Source organism: Artemia sp. Qi Xiang Cuo, chromosome 13 (assembly GCF_049724085.1).
Source record: "Artemia sp. Qi Xiang Cuo chromosome 13, ASM4972408v1, whole genome shotgun sequence".
Lineage (NCBI taxonomy): Eukaryota > Metazoa > Arthropoda > Branchiopoda > Anostraca > Artemiidae > Artemia > Artemia sp. Qi Xiang Cuo.
In genome coordinates this window covers 5,192,110-5,207,006 of record NC_142806.1, presented here as the reverse complement: position 1 = coordinate 5,207,006, position 14,897 = coordinate 5,192,110, and positions in this window count along the sequence as shown.

The following is a 14,897-nucleotide window of genomic DNA, read 5'->3' as shown; positions in this document are numbered from 1 at the left end:
AGGGGGAACCTAACTTTTAATTCTTTACATCTAACTTAACATTTCACAGAGTATAAAGAATCACAATTTAAACAAGAGGCGTTAAGGAAGGAAGGAAAAGGAAGGCTACCTTTTCTGAAAAATGCTAAAGAAATATTGGGATTGAGTTGCCAAAATAGATGAGCAAAATAGGACAAATGAAATAAAAGCACAATTATTAATGCAGATTAATAGAAAACTCATCTCTCTGTTTCTCTCTGTTTTTACCAAATGAATCTTTCGGATATATCTTATTCAAATAGATTATTATTTATAGTGATAAGGTAAATTATAAACGGCAGCAGCATTGCCAGAACAAGTTTTTTTTAATGAATGTTAATATCTTTTAATGAAGTTTGCCCTCCCCTCTCTGCCCTCCCCTCCATGCATGGTCTTCATAGCTACTCAAGCTTTGTGGCACTTTTTCCATCCATTGCGGCACACTAGACACATAATTGGTGTGAAAAATTGTTGTCATCGATTTTAGACAGTTATCTTTCCATATATGCTATTGAAATACATGCCAAAGTTCACTGACACTGCTAAACTGAGGATTTTTCAACTTTTGCAAACGGGGCAAAATGCTGCAGATACGTGTTTACGCCAGAAAAATCTTAGCACGGGATTTTATTTAGATTCTTGCATGCACCATTTGATTGGCCTCTTTGAGCGGAATTCAGTGGTATATCTAACTAGGAAAGTGATTTTTCAAGTATATACGAGTTTTTACATTTGGAGTTTTGACGGCCGCGTAATTACAATATTACTCCACATCTTTTCATAGAGAATGACCTAAACTAAAAAATACGCAAAATTTTCCATTTCCGTGCGTATATTTTAAGGCTTTTTGCAATCTAAGAAAAATACAAAGGAAATTTTGCAAATGTAATTAGGTGGAGGGGTAAAGCTGAATCTCAGCAATCCAGTGATAGAGATTGGATGGTGACAACCTTCTGGTAGTGACTATTGGGCACAAATAAAGATCTACTATCCCTAATTTCTGTCACCGTCCATTTACTGGCAGGGTTGCCACTCCTAGCGATTTATCACGATTTCTAGTAATTTTTATATTGCCTAAAATTCAAAAATCACTAAATCAACCAAAAAATCCCGAAAATGAAGTAATTTTCTTTTTTCACCGCGTGGCCACCCGGTGAAAATATCCGGAAATATCCTCTATACAATTCAATCCCGGAGAAAATTTACCCAAGGAACAATTACCCTTAACAACTCCACGCGTAAAATTGAGACGGAAAAGAGAAAGCAAGACATTTAAAAAGAATTTTATATAAAAATCTGACAAATTCCCCCAGCATAATTTCACTTGACAAGTTCACCCCCTGGAAACTTCCCGCCCTAGAGAAACTTCCCCGTTGAAAAACCCCCAACAAAAAACTTGCCCCCCCCCCTATTCTAAAATGTATACATACTTCACAGTTAGAAACACTCTGCGTTAACAATAGGCAAATTTTATGACTGAAATATCTTTCCTCTGGGGCTTTGGTGAGGGGTCATGTTATATCCAAGGGCACAGTTATTGGGCCTTTACATTATGATGAGCAAAATGGCTATTTCAAAATTTCGATCGGACGACTTTGGGAAAAAAGGGGAGGGGAGGAGGTTTCCCCAGGGGCTATGGGGGGTCATGTTTTATCCAATGGCATAGGTATTCGGCCTTTTAACTATGATGATCAAAATGTCTATCTCGAAATTTTGATAAGACGACTTTGGGGAAAAAAAGGGAGGAGGAGGGAGTTAGATTGCCCTCCAATCTTTTTGGTCACTTAAAAAGGGCACTATAACTTTTAATTTCCGTTCTAATGAGCCCACTCATGATATTCTAGGACCATTGGGTCGATGCGATTATCCCTGAAAAAAATAAAAATAAACGTATAATAGACGTAAAAATAGATCCGTGATCTTTCTTCTGGCAAAAAAAATGCAAGATTCCACATTTTTGCAAATAGGAGCTTGAAACCTCTGCAATGGGGTTTTCTGATACACTGAATCTGATGGTGGTATTTTCATTAAGATTTTAATACTTTTAAGGGGTGTTTCTCCTTTTTTCAAAAATCAGTAAAATAATTTCAGATTCAAACAATACAATTGTAATTCTTTATACTATGAACGATATCAAAACAAAATATTTTTTGCCCTACAGACCCATCAAAGGTATATTAACACCTGAAATCCAATACTTTTCTTTCTTTTGGTTGTTTCAAGTGTCATTTTTTAGAGTAGTCCTACAATTTTGTCAGTGTTGTCACGTTGACTCGTAAGAACAAAGAGTTAAAACTAACTGGATGAAAAGAATTTTCGTCTCTAGAAATTCAAAAATTAGCAATTAGTTGGTTCCTAAAGACAATTAAACCTCTTCAAATGAACGCTACGCCCTCTTAAGCTGTATAATGTCCTATTTTTTTGTGTTATCCGCAGATTTTTCAACCAATTTTTTTTTAATTTGGTGCCCGCTGCTATGAAGAAATACATAACTACATCTGGAGGTCTTTTCATTAAAAATGATTTTCATGATATTTTTTTAAGGATTATATGTGTAAGTTTATATTTAACTAATTAAAACATGCATATTTGTTTTCACTTTCCTTGTTATTTTAATGCTATGTTTATATTTTAAAACAACTTCCCAACAAGTAAACTATCAGGATTTTCCAGGAAATGAGGAAATGCACGTAAAACTACCAGTGTATATAACAATAATGCAGAAGAGTTATTTAGAAAAGCAGTTCGTAGGGAGATAACATATATAAGATCTTCAGATTAAGAATCCTAAAACACATAGGACCTTAGTGCTTGAGTATCCAGAGTCTGAACTATTATTTATTTTTTGACCAACACTATACAGTATAATGCAAGGAGTAACATGTAGAAAAACACATCAAAATACAAAAAGAAATAGAAAACACGTATATCGTAATATAAAAAATTAAAATTCCCGATTATTCTTATACTTTATTTAATCTTGAATTTTTTCAAGGAAAAAAAAGGTATGGAATTCTGTATTCGGGTTTTATTTTTCCAGAAACATGCATCACACAGAAGCAATTTATTTTTTTTTTTTTTAAAGAATATGCATCTTTTAATTCAGTCTTGAGTTTTTCCCCTACTTCCTCAGATTTTCCCACTCACTTCCTTAAATTGTGCTAAAAGAGAATTCAATTTTCAGTTATTCAAAATATGAAAAGAAATTTGATTGCTATTTGGGGATTCTAAGCAACTACTTAAAATACGAAAACTTTCTATCAAAATTAACGTTTCTCTCATTAACAAAAAGTTACAAATAAACTCCAAATTGGGATTTGTAATACCAGAAATTATTGTAGAAGTAATTTTTTGCACAATATTCAATATTTAACTCAATCTTAAGTTTTTGCCCCCCACTAATAGTGCTAAGGTGCCAATCACTTCTTCCCATTAATTCAAAAGTAGATGGCGCTAAAAAGATGCAAAGAAAATCCTGTTGGGATTTGCAGAACTATAAACTACACAAACTATAAACTATACAAACTATAAACACTTTTATACTACGCAATAAACTTTTTTTAACAAACTTTTTTTTTACAGAATATACAACATTTACCCTTGTTTCGCACTTTTTTATCGTTTTTGCTTCATCCGTTAAATTTCATCCGTTTTTTGCCCCATGTTTATGCATTATAACAGTTCAGATGTTTCGTCGAAATATTTTTACTAAACCATTTAAAGCACTTACATTATTTTGAATTGAAACCTTTTTTAAACCAAACAGTGGAAGTAACTGAGAAACTAGTCATATTCATCAGAAGTCGTCTATATGACAAAGGACATAAGTCATTAAAAAAAAATATTTAATCTTCAAGGCCTGGGAGGACTTTTTCAGGGAAATGAACATACTGTAGAAGATAAGAATTACATTGTTAATTAAGCATAGCTAGACTAGACTATGGGCCAACCGTTTGAATATTTTTTATTGGCTTCCAGAACTAGGCTTAGCCTATTCCTATGTCTAGTCTGTCTAATGTATCATACTAGTTTTTGCGCTTCGAGGGTTGTAATAAGCCGTTTCTGTGTGAAATTTTTTTTGAATTTCCTGCATCAATTATCCGTGAGCTGTTTTGCGTTAAAATAAAAATATGTATCTGTTTGAACCAACGGTAAATTCAACCTTAAGCCTTAAGTTTTTTTCTATTAAGGTGCCAATCTCTTATTCAGATAATTTAAAATAGATATCAGTAAAGTATTTGAGATCCAGTTTTAAAAAGGGTATGAATGACTTTGATAGAACCAGTTAAAATGCCAGAATTTTTGACAAAAATTGACATCTTCATCATTTGAAAACCACCTTTTTATTCACCTTTGACATTTGCGAAAAATGTCATTTCTGTCAACCTTAATCTCATGCCATTAGTCAACCAACCATTAATCAACCTTAATCGTTCCTTAATCTCATGCCAATCTGAGGGGCTTTTTTGGCCTATATTATAGCAATAAGAGTTGACAATCTCCACGTCATTATAAATCTATTCAGTTTAGCCTGAATTATTATATTAATGTATTTAATACACTAAAGGGGGGAGGGGAGTACCCCCTATATAAAACGATAGGGAAGTTTTGGAGAACTCCCTTAAAACTGTAAGAACGATGATCCCAAAGTTCTTTTGCTATTTCAGATCCCCCCCTCCTGATAAATATGTCATGGGTGCACTTTTTAGTGAATGAAAATCATTCAGGGATAATCGAAGCATCATTTTATAAATATCAAAATAGAATTTAGAAGACAAGGATTGGGAGAGCGGTCGCAGCCTCTCTCGTATTTAAAAGAGCCTAGGAACAAACAGTTCGGGGTATCAAATTTTAACAAAATAGAGACTCCTGTCAATAGATACCAGAACTCCCAAAAAAGGACCCAACAAAAAAAGAATACGATCTTGATGAAAATTATAGATTGAAATTGAACAACTATCACATCCTTAAAGCTATTACCTACAAAATTACGGAATTCCATAGTTTACCAGAGAATGATGAAAAGGCAAGAGTGTTTTTAATCGGGTGCGACAATCAAACCAGTAGTCGTAGATTATCGAAAGAGGGCTCTTTTGAATAAAAAATTTTAATCTCGTTACCTTATTGAGTTACCAAAGTGCGATCAAGGCCAAGTGATTTTCACCATAGTAGAAAAAACAAGATTTAGTTAAGTGTTGTATATTCCGTAAGAGAAAAACAGAAAAACTTCAACCTGATTTGGGGTTTTGGCAATAACAATAAGGGGTTTATCAATATTTTTTTGTTTAGAGAAAAAAATTTAAGTTTTAGGATAATCCTGGTATTTTAAGTGGTTTTTTAAACTCTCCAAAAAAGAATGTAGTCTGTTCTTTACTTTTTGGACTACTGAATCTCAAAAATTGTAATGGAATCTATTTTTAGTGCAATCTGTTGAAGTATTAAATGATGTATATTCTGAAAAAAAAAACTTTTACTTGATTTATGGCTCTGGCAGTACTAATATGGAATTCCTCTGTATTCTTTGTTCAGGGAATTCAGGGTATTTACAGTCCTGACTGATTTTCAGTTTATCTGCTGATAAGAATGGGACAGTGACAGTCTCCCTACAAATCCTAAGCCAAGAATTTGCCCTGGTCATCTTCAAAGATTGCCCTCTATTAAGCCAACCTTTCAGTAGTCGTGAAAGATTAAGTGATTGTGAGTGTTTGAAAAACATGTTTATGTCAATTGTACAGTGGGTAACAGCCCAGCAGCACTATCAACAAAAAAAAATGTTTTGTGAACTCTGTTGCTGATTAAACTTGAGGTTGATAGTGTGATTGAGAGGCTGTACTGATAGTGTTTACAGCTAAGAATAGGAACTGAACGACATCTAATGCCTGCCTTATGTAACTATGTGATGTCATGGACAGGTAGGCTAAATAACTTTCAGATTGCTGGAAATGAGTGATAGTCTTCAAGATGAAAACTCAAGACCAGGTTGGAATTAAGAATGAGTTTTTAATCTCAAACTGTCTAATGAACATAATGTAAAATTTCTATGTAGACTTGGCCTATGCTGTAATTTGGATAAGTTAGATCAGGGATTTTTTAGGGTATGTTAGTCTTGATGTTACTGAGACCACTTTAAGCCAATCTACTACAAAGCTGTTATTTTGGATACCCTATACCAAATGCTGCGTATATCTAATATTTGGCATAGCCAACCCTAGCCTACAGTTAGGGAAGGGATATTACTTGTCTTATGTACTACCCTCAACATAATGTACTACTTCACCCCTGCAGTAGGTAACCATGGGATCTATACCTCAGAATTTGAGTACTACACCCAACCATCAGTACTATATTAAACATGGATTAGGTCCTACTATGCTATACATGGAGTAGTATACTTGGTTAGACATAAGTCTCAAATTTTTAGGCCTTGCCTCAAACCTTGTCACCTAGCTTGCATGTTATCTTTGTCAAAGGACTGTTCAACGTGAAGTGGAAAAATTACAAGATGAATGGTGTTCCCCCAGATCATGCACTGGAATCCACACTTAACATTGAATCAAAACAAAAGGGTGGAATAAAGGGAGTCACATTGAACTCAATGACAGTTGCCAAGTGGACTACCACCATACCATTTCGTGCTGAGGTTTCCTCTGCCCTTTATAGACTTGCTGGAATTGAGAGCATGAGTGAATTTGATGGTGAGGGAAGCAAAAATGGAACCTTTGAGAAGCGCCAAGAAAACCTTGTCAGTAATGTGGTCTCTGTTGTCGAAGACCATATTGATCCCTTTACATGTGATGAGGAATCATTGGTGAATATCATTTCAAAGCAAGTCGCTGATGAAGTAGTGGCAAAGAGCCTCCTGAGTGCACGCGCTAGTGGTTTAAAAGCATTGGAAGGATACTTCGATGGAAAACCCAACCCCTTTTCCAAGGTTAAGATAAAGACTATGGATTGCGATACAAAACAGGCCAAAGGTTCAACGACCAAGACCGGTAGCAGCGTTTATACTGAGTTGGAAGCTGTTAAAGAGATTTTGGTTACTATTGGCACTAGTCAAGGATCTACGCTTGAGATGCTAAGTAAGATCTTGCCGAATTAACTTTTTCCCTACGCGCCAGCAATATTTCCAGCAGTACCTATTGAACGTATTAAACTTCGACCGGTTACCAATTGAAGTTTACTCGAGTTCATTCGCACCTCTACAAGTTTAGAAAGTTGGCCTAACAAAGTTCCGATTAACACGGTCAGGGGAACTTGTGTGGTGGTAGATTTCATGCCGTTAATCCGGTCGCAAGTGCCAGACAAAACCGAAACCGTTGAGGCATTTTTGATACGAATCCTTGCAAGGCTCTTAAATCGACTCCCAAAATCTACAACCGATGTGCATATTGTAGCTGATTGGTATGACGGAGTGTTCAGCCTTGTAAACATTTCCGGGAATCCTATTGTTCTAAAAGACAGTAGTGGATGTCATGAGCGGAGAGGAAATACAGTGACGAAGAGCTTTATTGTTACGAAGAGCAAAATGACTATAGATCCGAACCGGGACTACGAAGCGAACTTTTGCAGCACATATAAAGAAGCAGACACGTGTCTTGCTCTCCATGTTGCCGAATGCTACAGAAATAAATGTTCCCAAGTAATTATTGAGGCAAATGACACAGACATTGTTGTCATTTTGTTACAGAACTATCGCGAAATATTCCTCTGCAGGTGTAACCCGGGCTATGAACCCGAGCTCTACGTTCAGTTCTGTGGCAACATCGTGGGCTGTTGTAGAGTCAATGGGGCTGCTACATTGCATTGGTGGATGTGTTACGGTAATTTTTTTGTTCTCGAAGGGCAAAAAAACATTTGCTACATCTGCTGTTAAGTCACAGCTCATTCAAGAAATTGCTGATCTTACACAGAAAGTGAGGAGTGATATCGAAAACATCATTATGTACGAGCCCGAAATCTTGCGTATCTGTACAAAATTGGCTGTATCGGTATATAGCAAAAAACAGTCCGAATTTGATTCTCTCAGTGACCTTCGAATTCATTTATTTCCCAGAAAAAAAAACTTGAAAAGCTTACCCCCAACTGATAGTTCTTTCGTATATCACGTCAAGAGAGCTATACTTCAGTGGAACATTGTTCTTCAGGTTGTGATTCCTAAGCCCTACATCTTCGACCCACTGTTTGGCTGGACCCATCACGACATTTTAGGAGTCAGTCCAGTGACTTCAGCACTGACCCCCTGGCCTCCATCTGTCAACAAGGCTTCAACCTTTTGTTACTGTAAAACTGTGTGTGGTAAAAAGTGCCCTTGTTTGGGGATAAAGCCATGCGACATTCTTTGCGCATGTGGTGGGCGATGTGGTGCCGACAGCTACGATTCGGACGAGGTTTAGCGGGATTTTTTCTGGTTGTTCGAGGAAAACCGTTGGGATGTGCGGGAATTGTATTTTGACAGGCTTTACATGTAGCTTTACTTACAGTACTAAAAATAATAAACACTCTTTAATCATGTTACAGGTTTAAGCTTTCAGCTTGTTTTTGCATATATTTTTAGGCCTACACTTTTTCAAAAAATTCTAGACGGCTTCACCGAACAGTTTGAGCTTTGAACTTTATGGCAATGTGAAGCTAAATACGAAAGGTAAATTCTGGACAAGAATGAACAACAAAAAATTATTAGAAAGATCCGAGATACGTGGTTTAGTTGAAAATGAACCTTTGAATTTCGAGATTTTCGGGGAAAACCATATTAGGACCAAATTGAGATGTCGCACCACTAAATCGGAGTGGTACAACCTTAGAAAAAAAAAAATAAAGAGTCTGTACACGTTTTATAGGCCTATAAAGGTTGTTTTTTTTTGCTTTTACAAGGTCAAGCCGTGATCTCCAACTTTGCCCCCACCCCTATTCGGATTCAGCGTGGTTGATATAGCCGGAAACTATTGTCAAATTGACTGTGTCTTTCTGACCACTTCAACTCAGAAATAAACGAGACACGCTCTAGTGGCTCCCGGACTAGATATAGCCTACATTGCTTGTCCCGTTGACCGTGCCTTCTCTTCTTCAGTTCCTGCACTTTGATGTATATTCATATCTCCTGCCTCTGATATGCATGAAGTTACCAACTGCAAAACCTTTTACTTGATTAATTAAAAAAAAATTCCACAAAATAAGTTTTTCAAAGAAAAGTAAAGAACTCAATTAAATAAAAAATGAGCAAAAATAAAATCAAATAATCTACCAAGCGTGAAACTACCACAAATCAGCATCGATAAATAAATGAAACCCAAAACGAACAGAAATTAAAATAAATAACCGAGTCAAACTCAAAACGAGCAGAAATTAATATGAGTAGCGCTCAAAACCCCTATGCCTTCCCAAGGCCGGAACATGATTTGTACTTTATTAAAAAAAAAATACAAATGAATGTGTATTGACAGTTTAATATACATTAACTGATATTTAGTGATCAAAATGTTAATATTATTTGATTTATTAAAGTTTTAAAAGTAATTTTTTTTTTAACTTTTTCAGTAAAGTGCATTGCATATATTAAATACGTAACCTAACCTAACCTAGGTACCTTCCCCCCCCTAAAACCCCAAAAAACACAGTTTAGTATCGTATACGCAATGAAAACCATGCTATTAGTGCCTGCTCTATAACAGTTAAGACGACAAAAATGGGTTTTATCATTGCCTAATCTAGTGATTGACCCAAGAGGCCCGCGTAATGGGATAGTACCGAAAATACTCTTTTGTTGCCATTTGTATTGGTAAAATAAACCAGAATTGACAAAACCATTTGAAAAATGAAAAAACAACATTGCGTCCTAGATTCAAAAATATATATTTTGCCCTCCCCCTACCCTTACCCCCCATTTAATTTATTTACAACGTAAACATATTTTAACCGCTGCAGTTAAAAATCCAATAAAAATCGCATAGCCTAGATTCCAAAAAGTTTTCTTTTCACTTGATGCGCCAGGGGCTATTGACTAGGCAGCTAAGCTTATACAAAACGAACTCAATTTGCCATTTAAATTTCATGGAATCTCTTTATCATTATACAGAATTTTATTGCAGATTTTAAAGTATGTTCTAAGTAGTAATAAAGATTTCATGAATAAACAAAATTTAGTGTACAGTAAATTTGATGATTTATGCTCAAACACTAGTTGCAAGTTGGATATATTCTTTTTGAATAATATGTTTTATTGTTAAACAATACTTTTACAAGAATTTTCAGTCTGATTGTTGTTGAATTTTTCTACAAGATTCTGATTCTGATTCTGTAGAGTTTTTGAACTGCATAATTCCACCAGCATACCAATTTGCATTGTAACAATTTTTGGAAAGCCCTGACATTGAGGTGGTGTAAGTTCGCCTCTATAAATTCAGAGCTTCGAAATGCTATATCATTGGACATTTTGCTATCGGAATCTATTGCTACGCAATGCCAGGGTAGTTGATGTTACTAATAGTACCGAAACGTCATTAAGGGATACTGAATCAAAGTAATTCTTTTCAATACCTTTTGTCAAAAGTAGCGCTCATATAAAATATAATGTCCAAGAAATCAATTAGCTCATTGATTTTAGTCACTGTAAAAAGTAAGGGTACTTGTTAAGAATCCAGAAACTCGCGAGAAGTGAAGTTTCGTTAATGCTAATGTAATAAAACAAAATAGGATGAAAATATAATAGTTTGGGCTATATATTTGTAAATTAAGGGGGGGGGGGGTTAAGCGTAGAATAGAGTAAATGCGTAACCCACGGACCTTTTTTTGCCCCTAAAACCCCAAAAAACTAAAGTTTACACATAGTTCCCAGAGTGGGCAATACCTCACAAGCAGCGGAAACCTGTTTTTTCATTAGATTCTAGATGCGGTTCATCGCGAGTTTCTGGATTCTTAACAGGTACCAAAGTAAGGAGCAACCCGGCTAAATAGTAACCGAAACTCTAAAAAACGGAATTTTGATAACAATAGCTGCATCAAAAGAATCAGATTTTAATTCTGATTTCAAATATATAAGTTTAATCAAGTTTGGTCTTACCGCTCATCAGATGTATTTTTCAATCAATCAATTTTGTTGTTTTGTTTTTTTGCAAGAAGAAAGATCGCGGATGCGTGTTTTCTTGTGTTTTTTTTTCTCCAAAGGGTGATCGTATCAACCCAGTGGTTCTACAATATTGCAAGAGGGCTCATTCGAACGGAAATTAAAAGTCATTTTGCCATTTTTAAGTGACAAAAAATGGAGGGCAACTAGGTCCCCTCCCACGCTCATTTTTCCCCAGAGTCACCCGATCAAAATTTTTAGATAGCCATTTTGTTCAGCATGGTCGAAAAATATAATAGCTTTGTCTTTGAGCATGACTGAATACCCCACATTCCCCAGGGGAAGGGCTGCAAGTTATGAACTTTGCCCAATGTTTACATATAGTATTAATTATTAGAAAGTATACAGACGTTTTCTGGGGGGATTTTTCCACATAGGGGGGGGGAGTTTTATGGATCTTTGGGAGGATCTTTCCATGGAGGAAGTTTTCATGGGGGATGGGATATTGCAATGAAAGAAGCGCCAGATTTTCCAGCATTATTTAAAAAAACGATCAGAAATTAAATAGAAAAACAAGATTTTTTCATTGAAAGTAAGGACCAACATCAAAACTTAAAACGAACAGAAATTATTACGTATATGAGGGGGTTTACCCCCTAGTCAATACCTTCCTCTTTATGCTAAAGTTTTTTGAGTACTTTCATAAGAACTATTTATTCTAATATAAAATATAGATATTCAATCTAATTTTCTCTTATTTTAAAATTTATTTATTTATCCATCTATTTTAGTTACTGCTATCGCTATGTTTGCTATGGTCGTGTTTTTTTAATTACGATTTTTTTTGTTTTTTGTTTAATATACAATATTTATCTATGATCGTTTCGAATTTCAATTATTACAGGATTTATATCTGCTGGGTCTTAAGTTAAATATGGCTCTTTATTTTTCTTTGAAAAACTTCTCTTCGTAAATAGTTTTTAGATTCATTACCAATGATCAATTAGGTAGAGCATTGTGCCTTTCCATCATATAAAGCAAGAGAAGATACGGAGAAAATTTGTGGAATTGAATAAATCCCAGAAACACAACTTACCTGCATTACGTCCCATAACTTCCTTCAAAACTGGAAAAAAGGTTGTTTAGAAAATAATTTACCTGTTATTTTCAGAATCAATTTAAGTATAATTGGATCTTGTAATGGATCAAATTAAGTGTAATGGATCAGAGCCTAAATTCTGGTAAGAATAATATCCCAGCTAATTGTCAAAGAGGAGCAATGCAGTATCCAGGGGGGTGGCTAGGGGTTTAAAATCCCCCTCCTCATCCCCAAAAGGTTTATCCGACTCGTAAAAACGTAACAAATATTAACATAAACAAATTTTGATGCGTTTTTCCGAAGTTGTTTTCTGTAAGATCCTTCCGAAAAAATCATTTTGTAACCCCCCCCCCCTCAAAAGAAATGCTTTTGTAACCTACCCACCCACCCCCTCAAAATAAATCTTGAATATGGCTCTAAAGAGCGGCATATCGGAAACCGTGTAGCTGTAAAATTACAGAACCCACCAAAACCTAAATTAGAACTTGTCAAAACCTAGGAACATATTTACAAAACTACAAAGCAACTACTACTACTAACAACTCTTCGCAGCACCAAGCCGCCTGAGGCTAACACAGCTACTCATGCTCCACCTCCATTCTAATCTATTCAAAGCCTTCCTCTTCACACCCTCCCAAGAAGTTTTCGTTTTCCTTAAACCTTTCTTTACGACATCCTCCCACCTCATCTTCCCACCCCAGGACGACCTACTTTTCGTTAATCCCAAGACGGTTTTCTAAAATGGACAATCTTCAGCAATATGTCATCCTTAATCCGCAGAACACGCCTTAGGTATCTCAAACTTTCTCTCATTATAGCCCTAAAAAGCAGGATTGAATCACACTTTTTCTCCAGGTTACTGTTTGAAATACGGTCAGTGATACGGTCAGCCAGGATACCCAAAACAATCCGTTGGCAAAATCTCTATAAAACATCTTGTAAATTGTCGTCCGTTTTCTGGAGTCCCTATGTTTTAGAACCAAATTTGACAACTGCTATCACTGTAGCTTCCATTAATTTTTTAATCTTGGTCTGCAGATATGTCTTTCTATTCTTCCAAACTTTTTTCAACTGTGAAAAAACACTCTGTTCCTTAGTTAATCTACTATTAACATCTTCACTGCTCCCGCCGTCTTAACTAGCAGTACTACCAAGGTAAGTAAAGCTGTCCAATTGATCGATTTTTTGTTACCCAGCGTCCCCTTTTCATCTTCATTTATTCCAAGCATTAGCAACTTAGTCTTCTTAACATTAATTTTCAAACCTAGTCTAGCACCCTGAACTGTTAAAACCTCAAAGTTCATTCATTTTGTTCACACTTTCATCTAGGATGCTTAGATCATCAGCATAATCTAGATCCAGGAAAGTTTTCCTTCACCATTGTATTCCGTGTTCTCCCATTGCCTTTCCTTTGCTCTTTAAGACAAAATACATCAAGATAATCCATTTAAAGGGGGATAGAAAACAACTCTGCTTAATTCCTGATTTAATACGAAACCAGCTACTAACCTCATTTCCTACCTTAACACATCAATATTATTCTCGTATATAGCACTAATCACTTCAATCTATTTGTCTGGTATGGTGGCCGGCGTTTACCCCCCCTGGAAAATACCCCCCATGGAAAACACCCTCCCCCCCGAAAAATACCCCCCCCCCAAAAAAAACGCCTGTTTTTTTGTTAATTTCTTCGTTACTATCGAAGTAAATTTGCGCTATAGATTTGCTTATTAGGGGGGGGGGAGCATAACGGGTCTGCATGCAAAATATGTTTGGTAAACTTATTATGCATATTAGATAGATAGACAAATAAGTGTATTTTAAAGCCAAATATGCGGCCAAGAACAAATTAAAATATCATAAATGAATATAATGAATACACGCCTGTTTTTTTGTTAGTTTCTTCGTTACTATCGAAGTAAATTTGCGCTATAGATTTGCTTATTGGGGAGGGGAAGCATAACGGGTCTACGGAAATTAAAAAAATAAAACTCAAATAAAACTCTCAAATTTGGAAAGCCTTATTTTCCACGGGGGGTATTTTTTGGGTGGGGGGATGTATTTTCCGCGGGGAGGGTTTTTTCTGCGGTGGGGTGGGGTGTGTTTTATGCGGGGGGGGGGCTGTATTGTTCCGAGGGGTATTTTCCGCGAGGAGTGGGGGTGTATTTTCCAGGGGGTATTCACCTAGAACCCTCTATAATTACCAAATTTACTCTCATTACCTTTCTTATACAGTGGTTTAATTAGGGTTTACTGAAATAGCTAGGTTTTTTCCTATTTTCAAAAATCATATTCCTAATCTCAAGCAACTTATTTATAATTTCAGAGCCACTATATTTAAGAAACTCAAATAGGACACAATTAGCACCCGGGGCCTTATTTTTTTTTATCGTTTTAGCACTATCGCTAAATCTACCTAACAAAAAAAAAATCTTCCTTGACAATCAAAGTATCATAAACTTTTTCATTTCCCTCAATATATTTTCCTGCAATTCTATCTCGGGTTAGCAAATTCTCAAAATGTTCTGCCCAGTTCTACAGTGCCATATATTACTATAACTGATACCTTGAACTTTTTAATCATATAATCAGCGATTAGTTTTTTGTCTTTTTTAATTCCTTCTCAGCCTAAACAAGAGTTGACAGCTTCCCTATTCATCATGAGCCCTGCTTCCTGTCTATGGGCCCCATCCTTCCTGAGTAAATAAATTCTATATCACC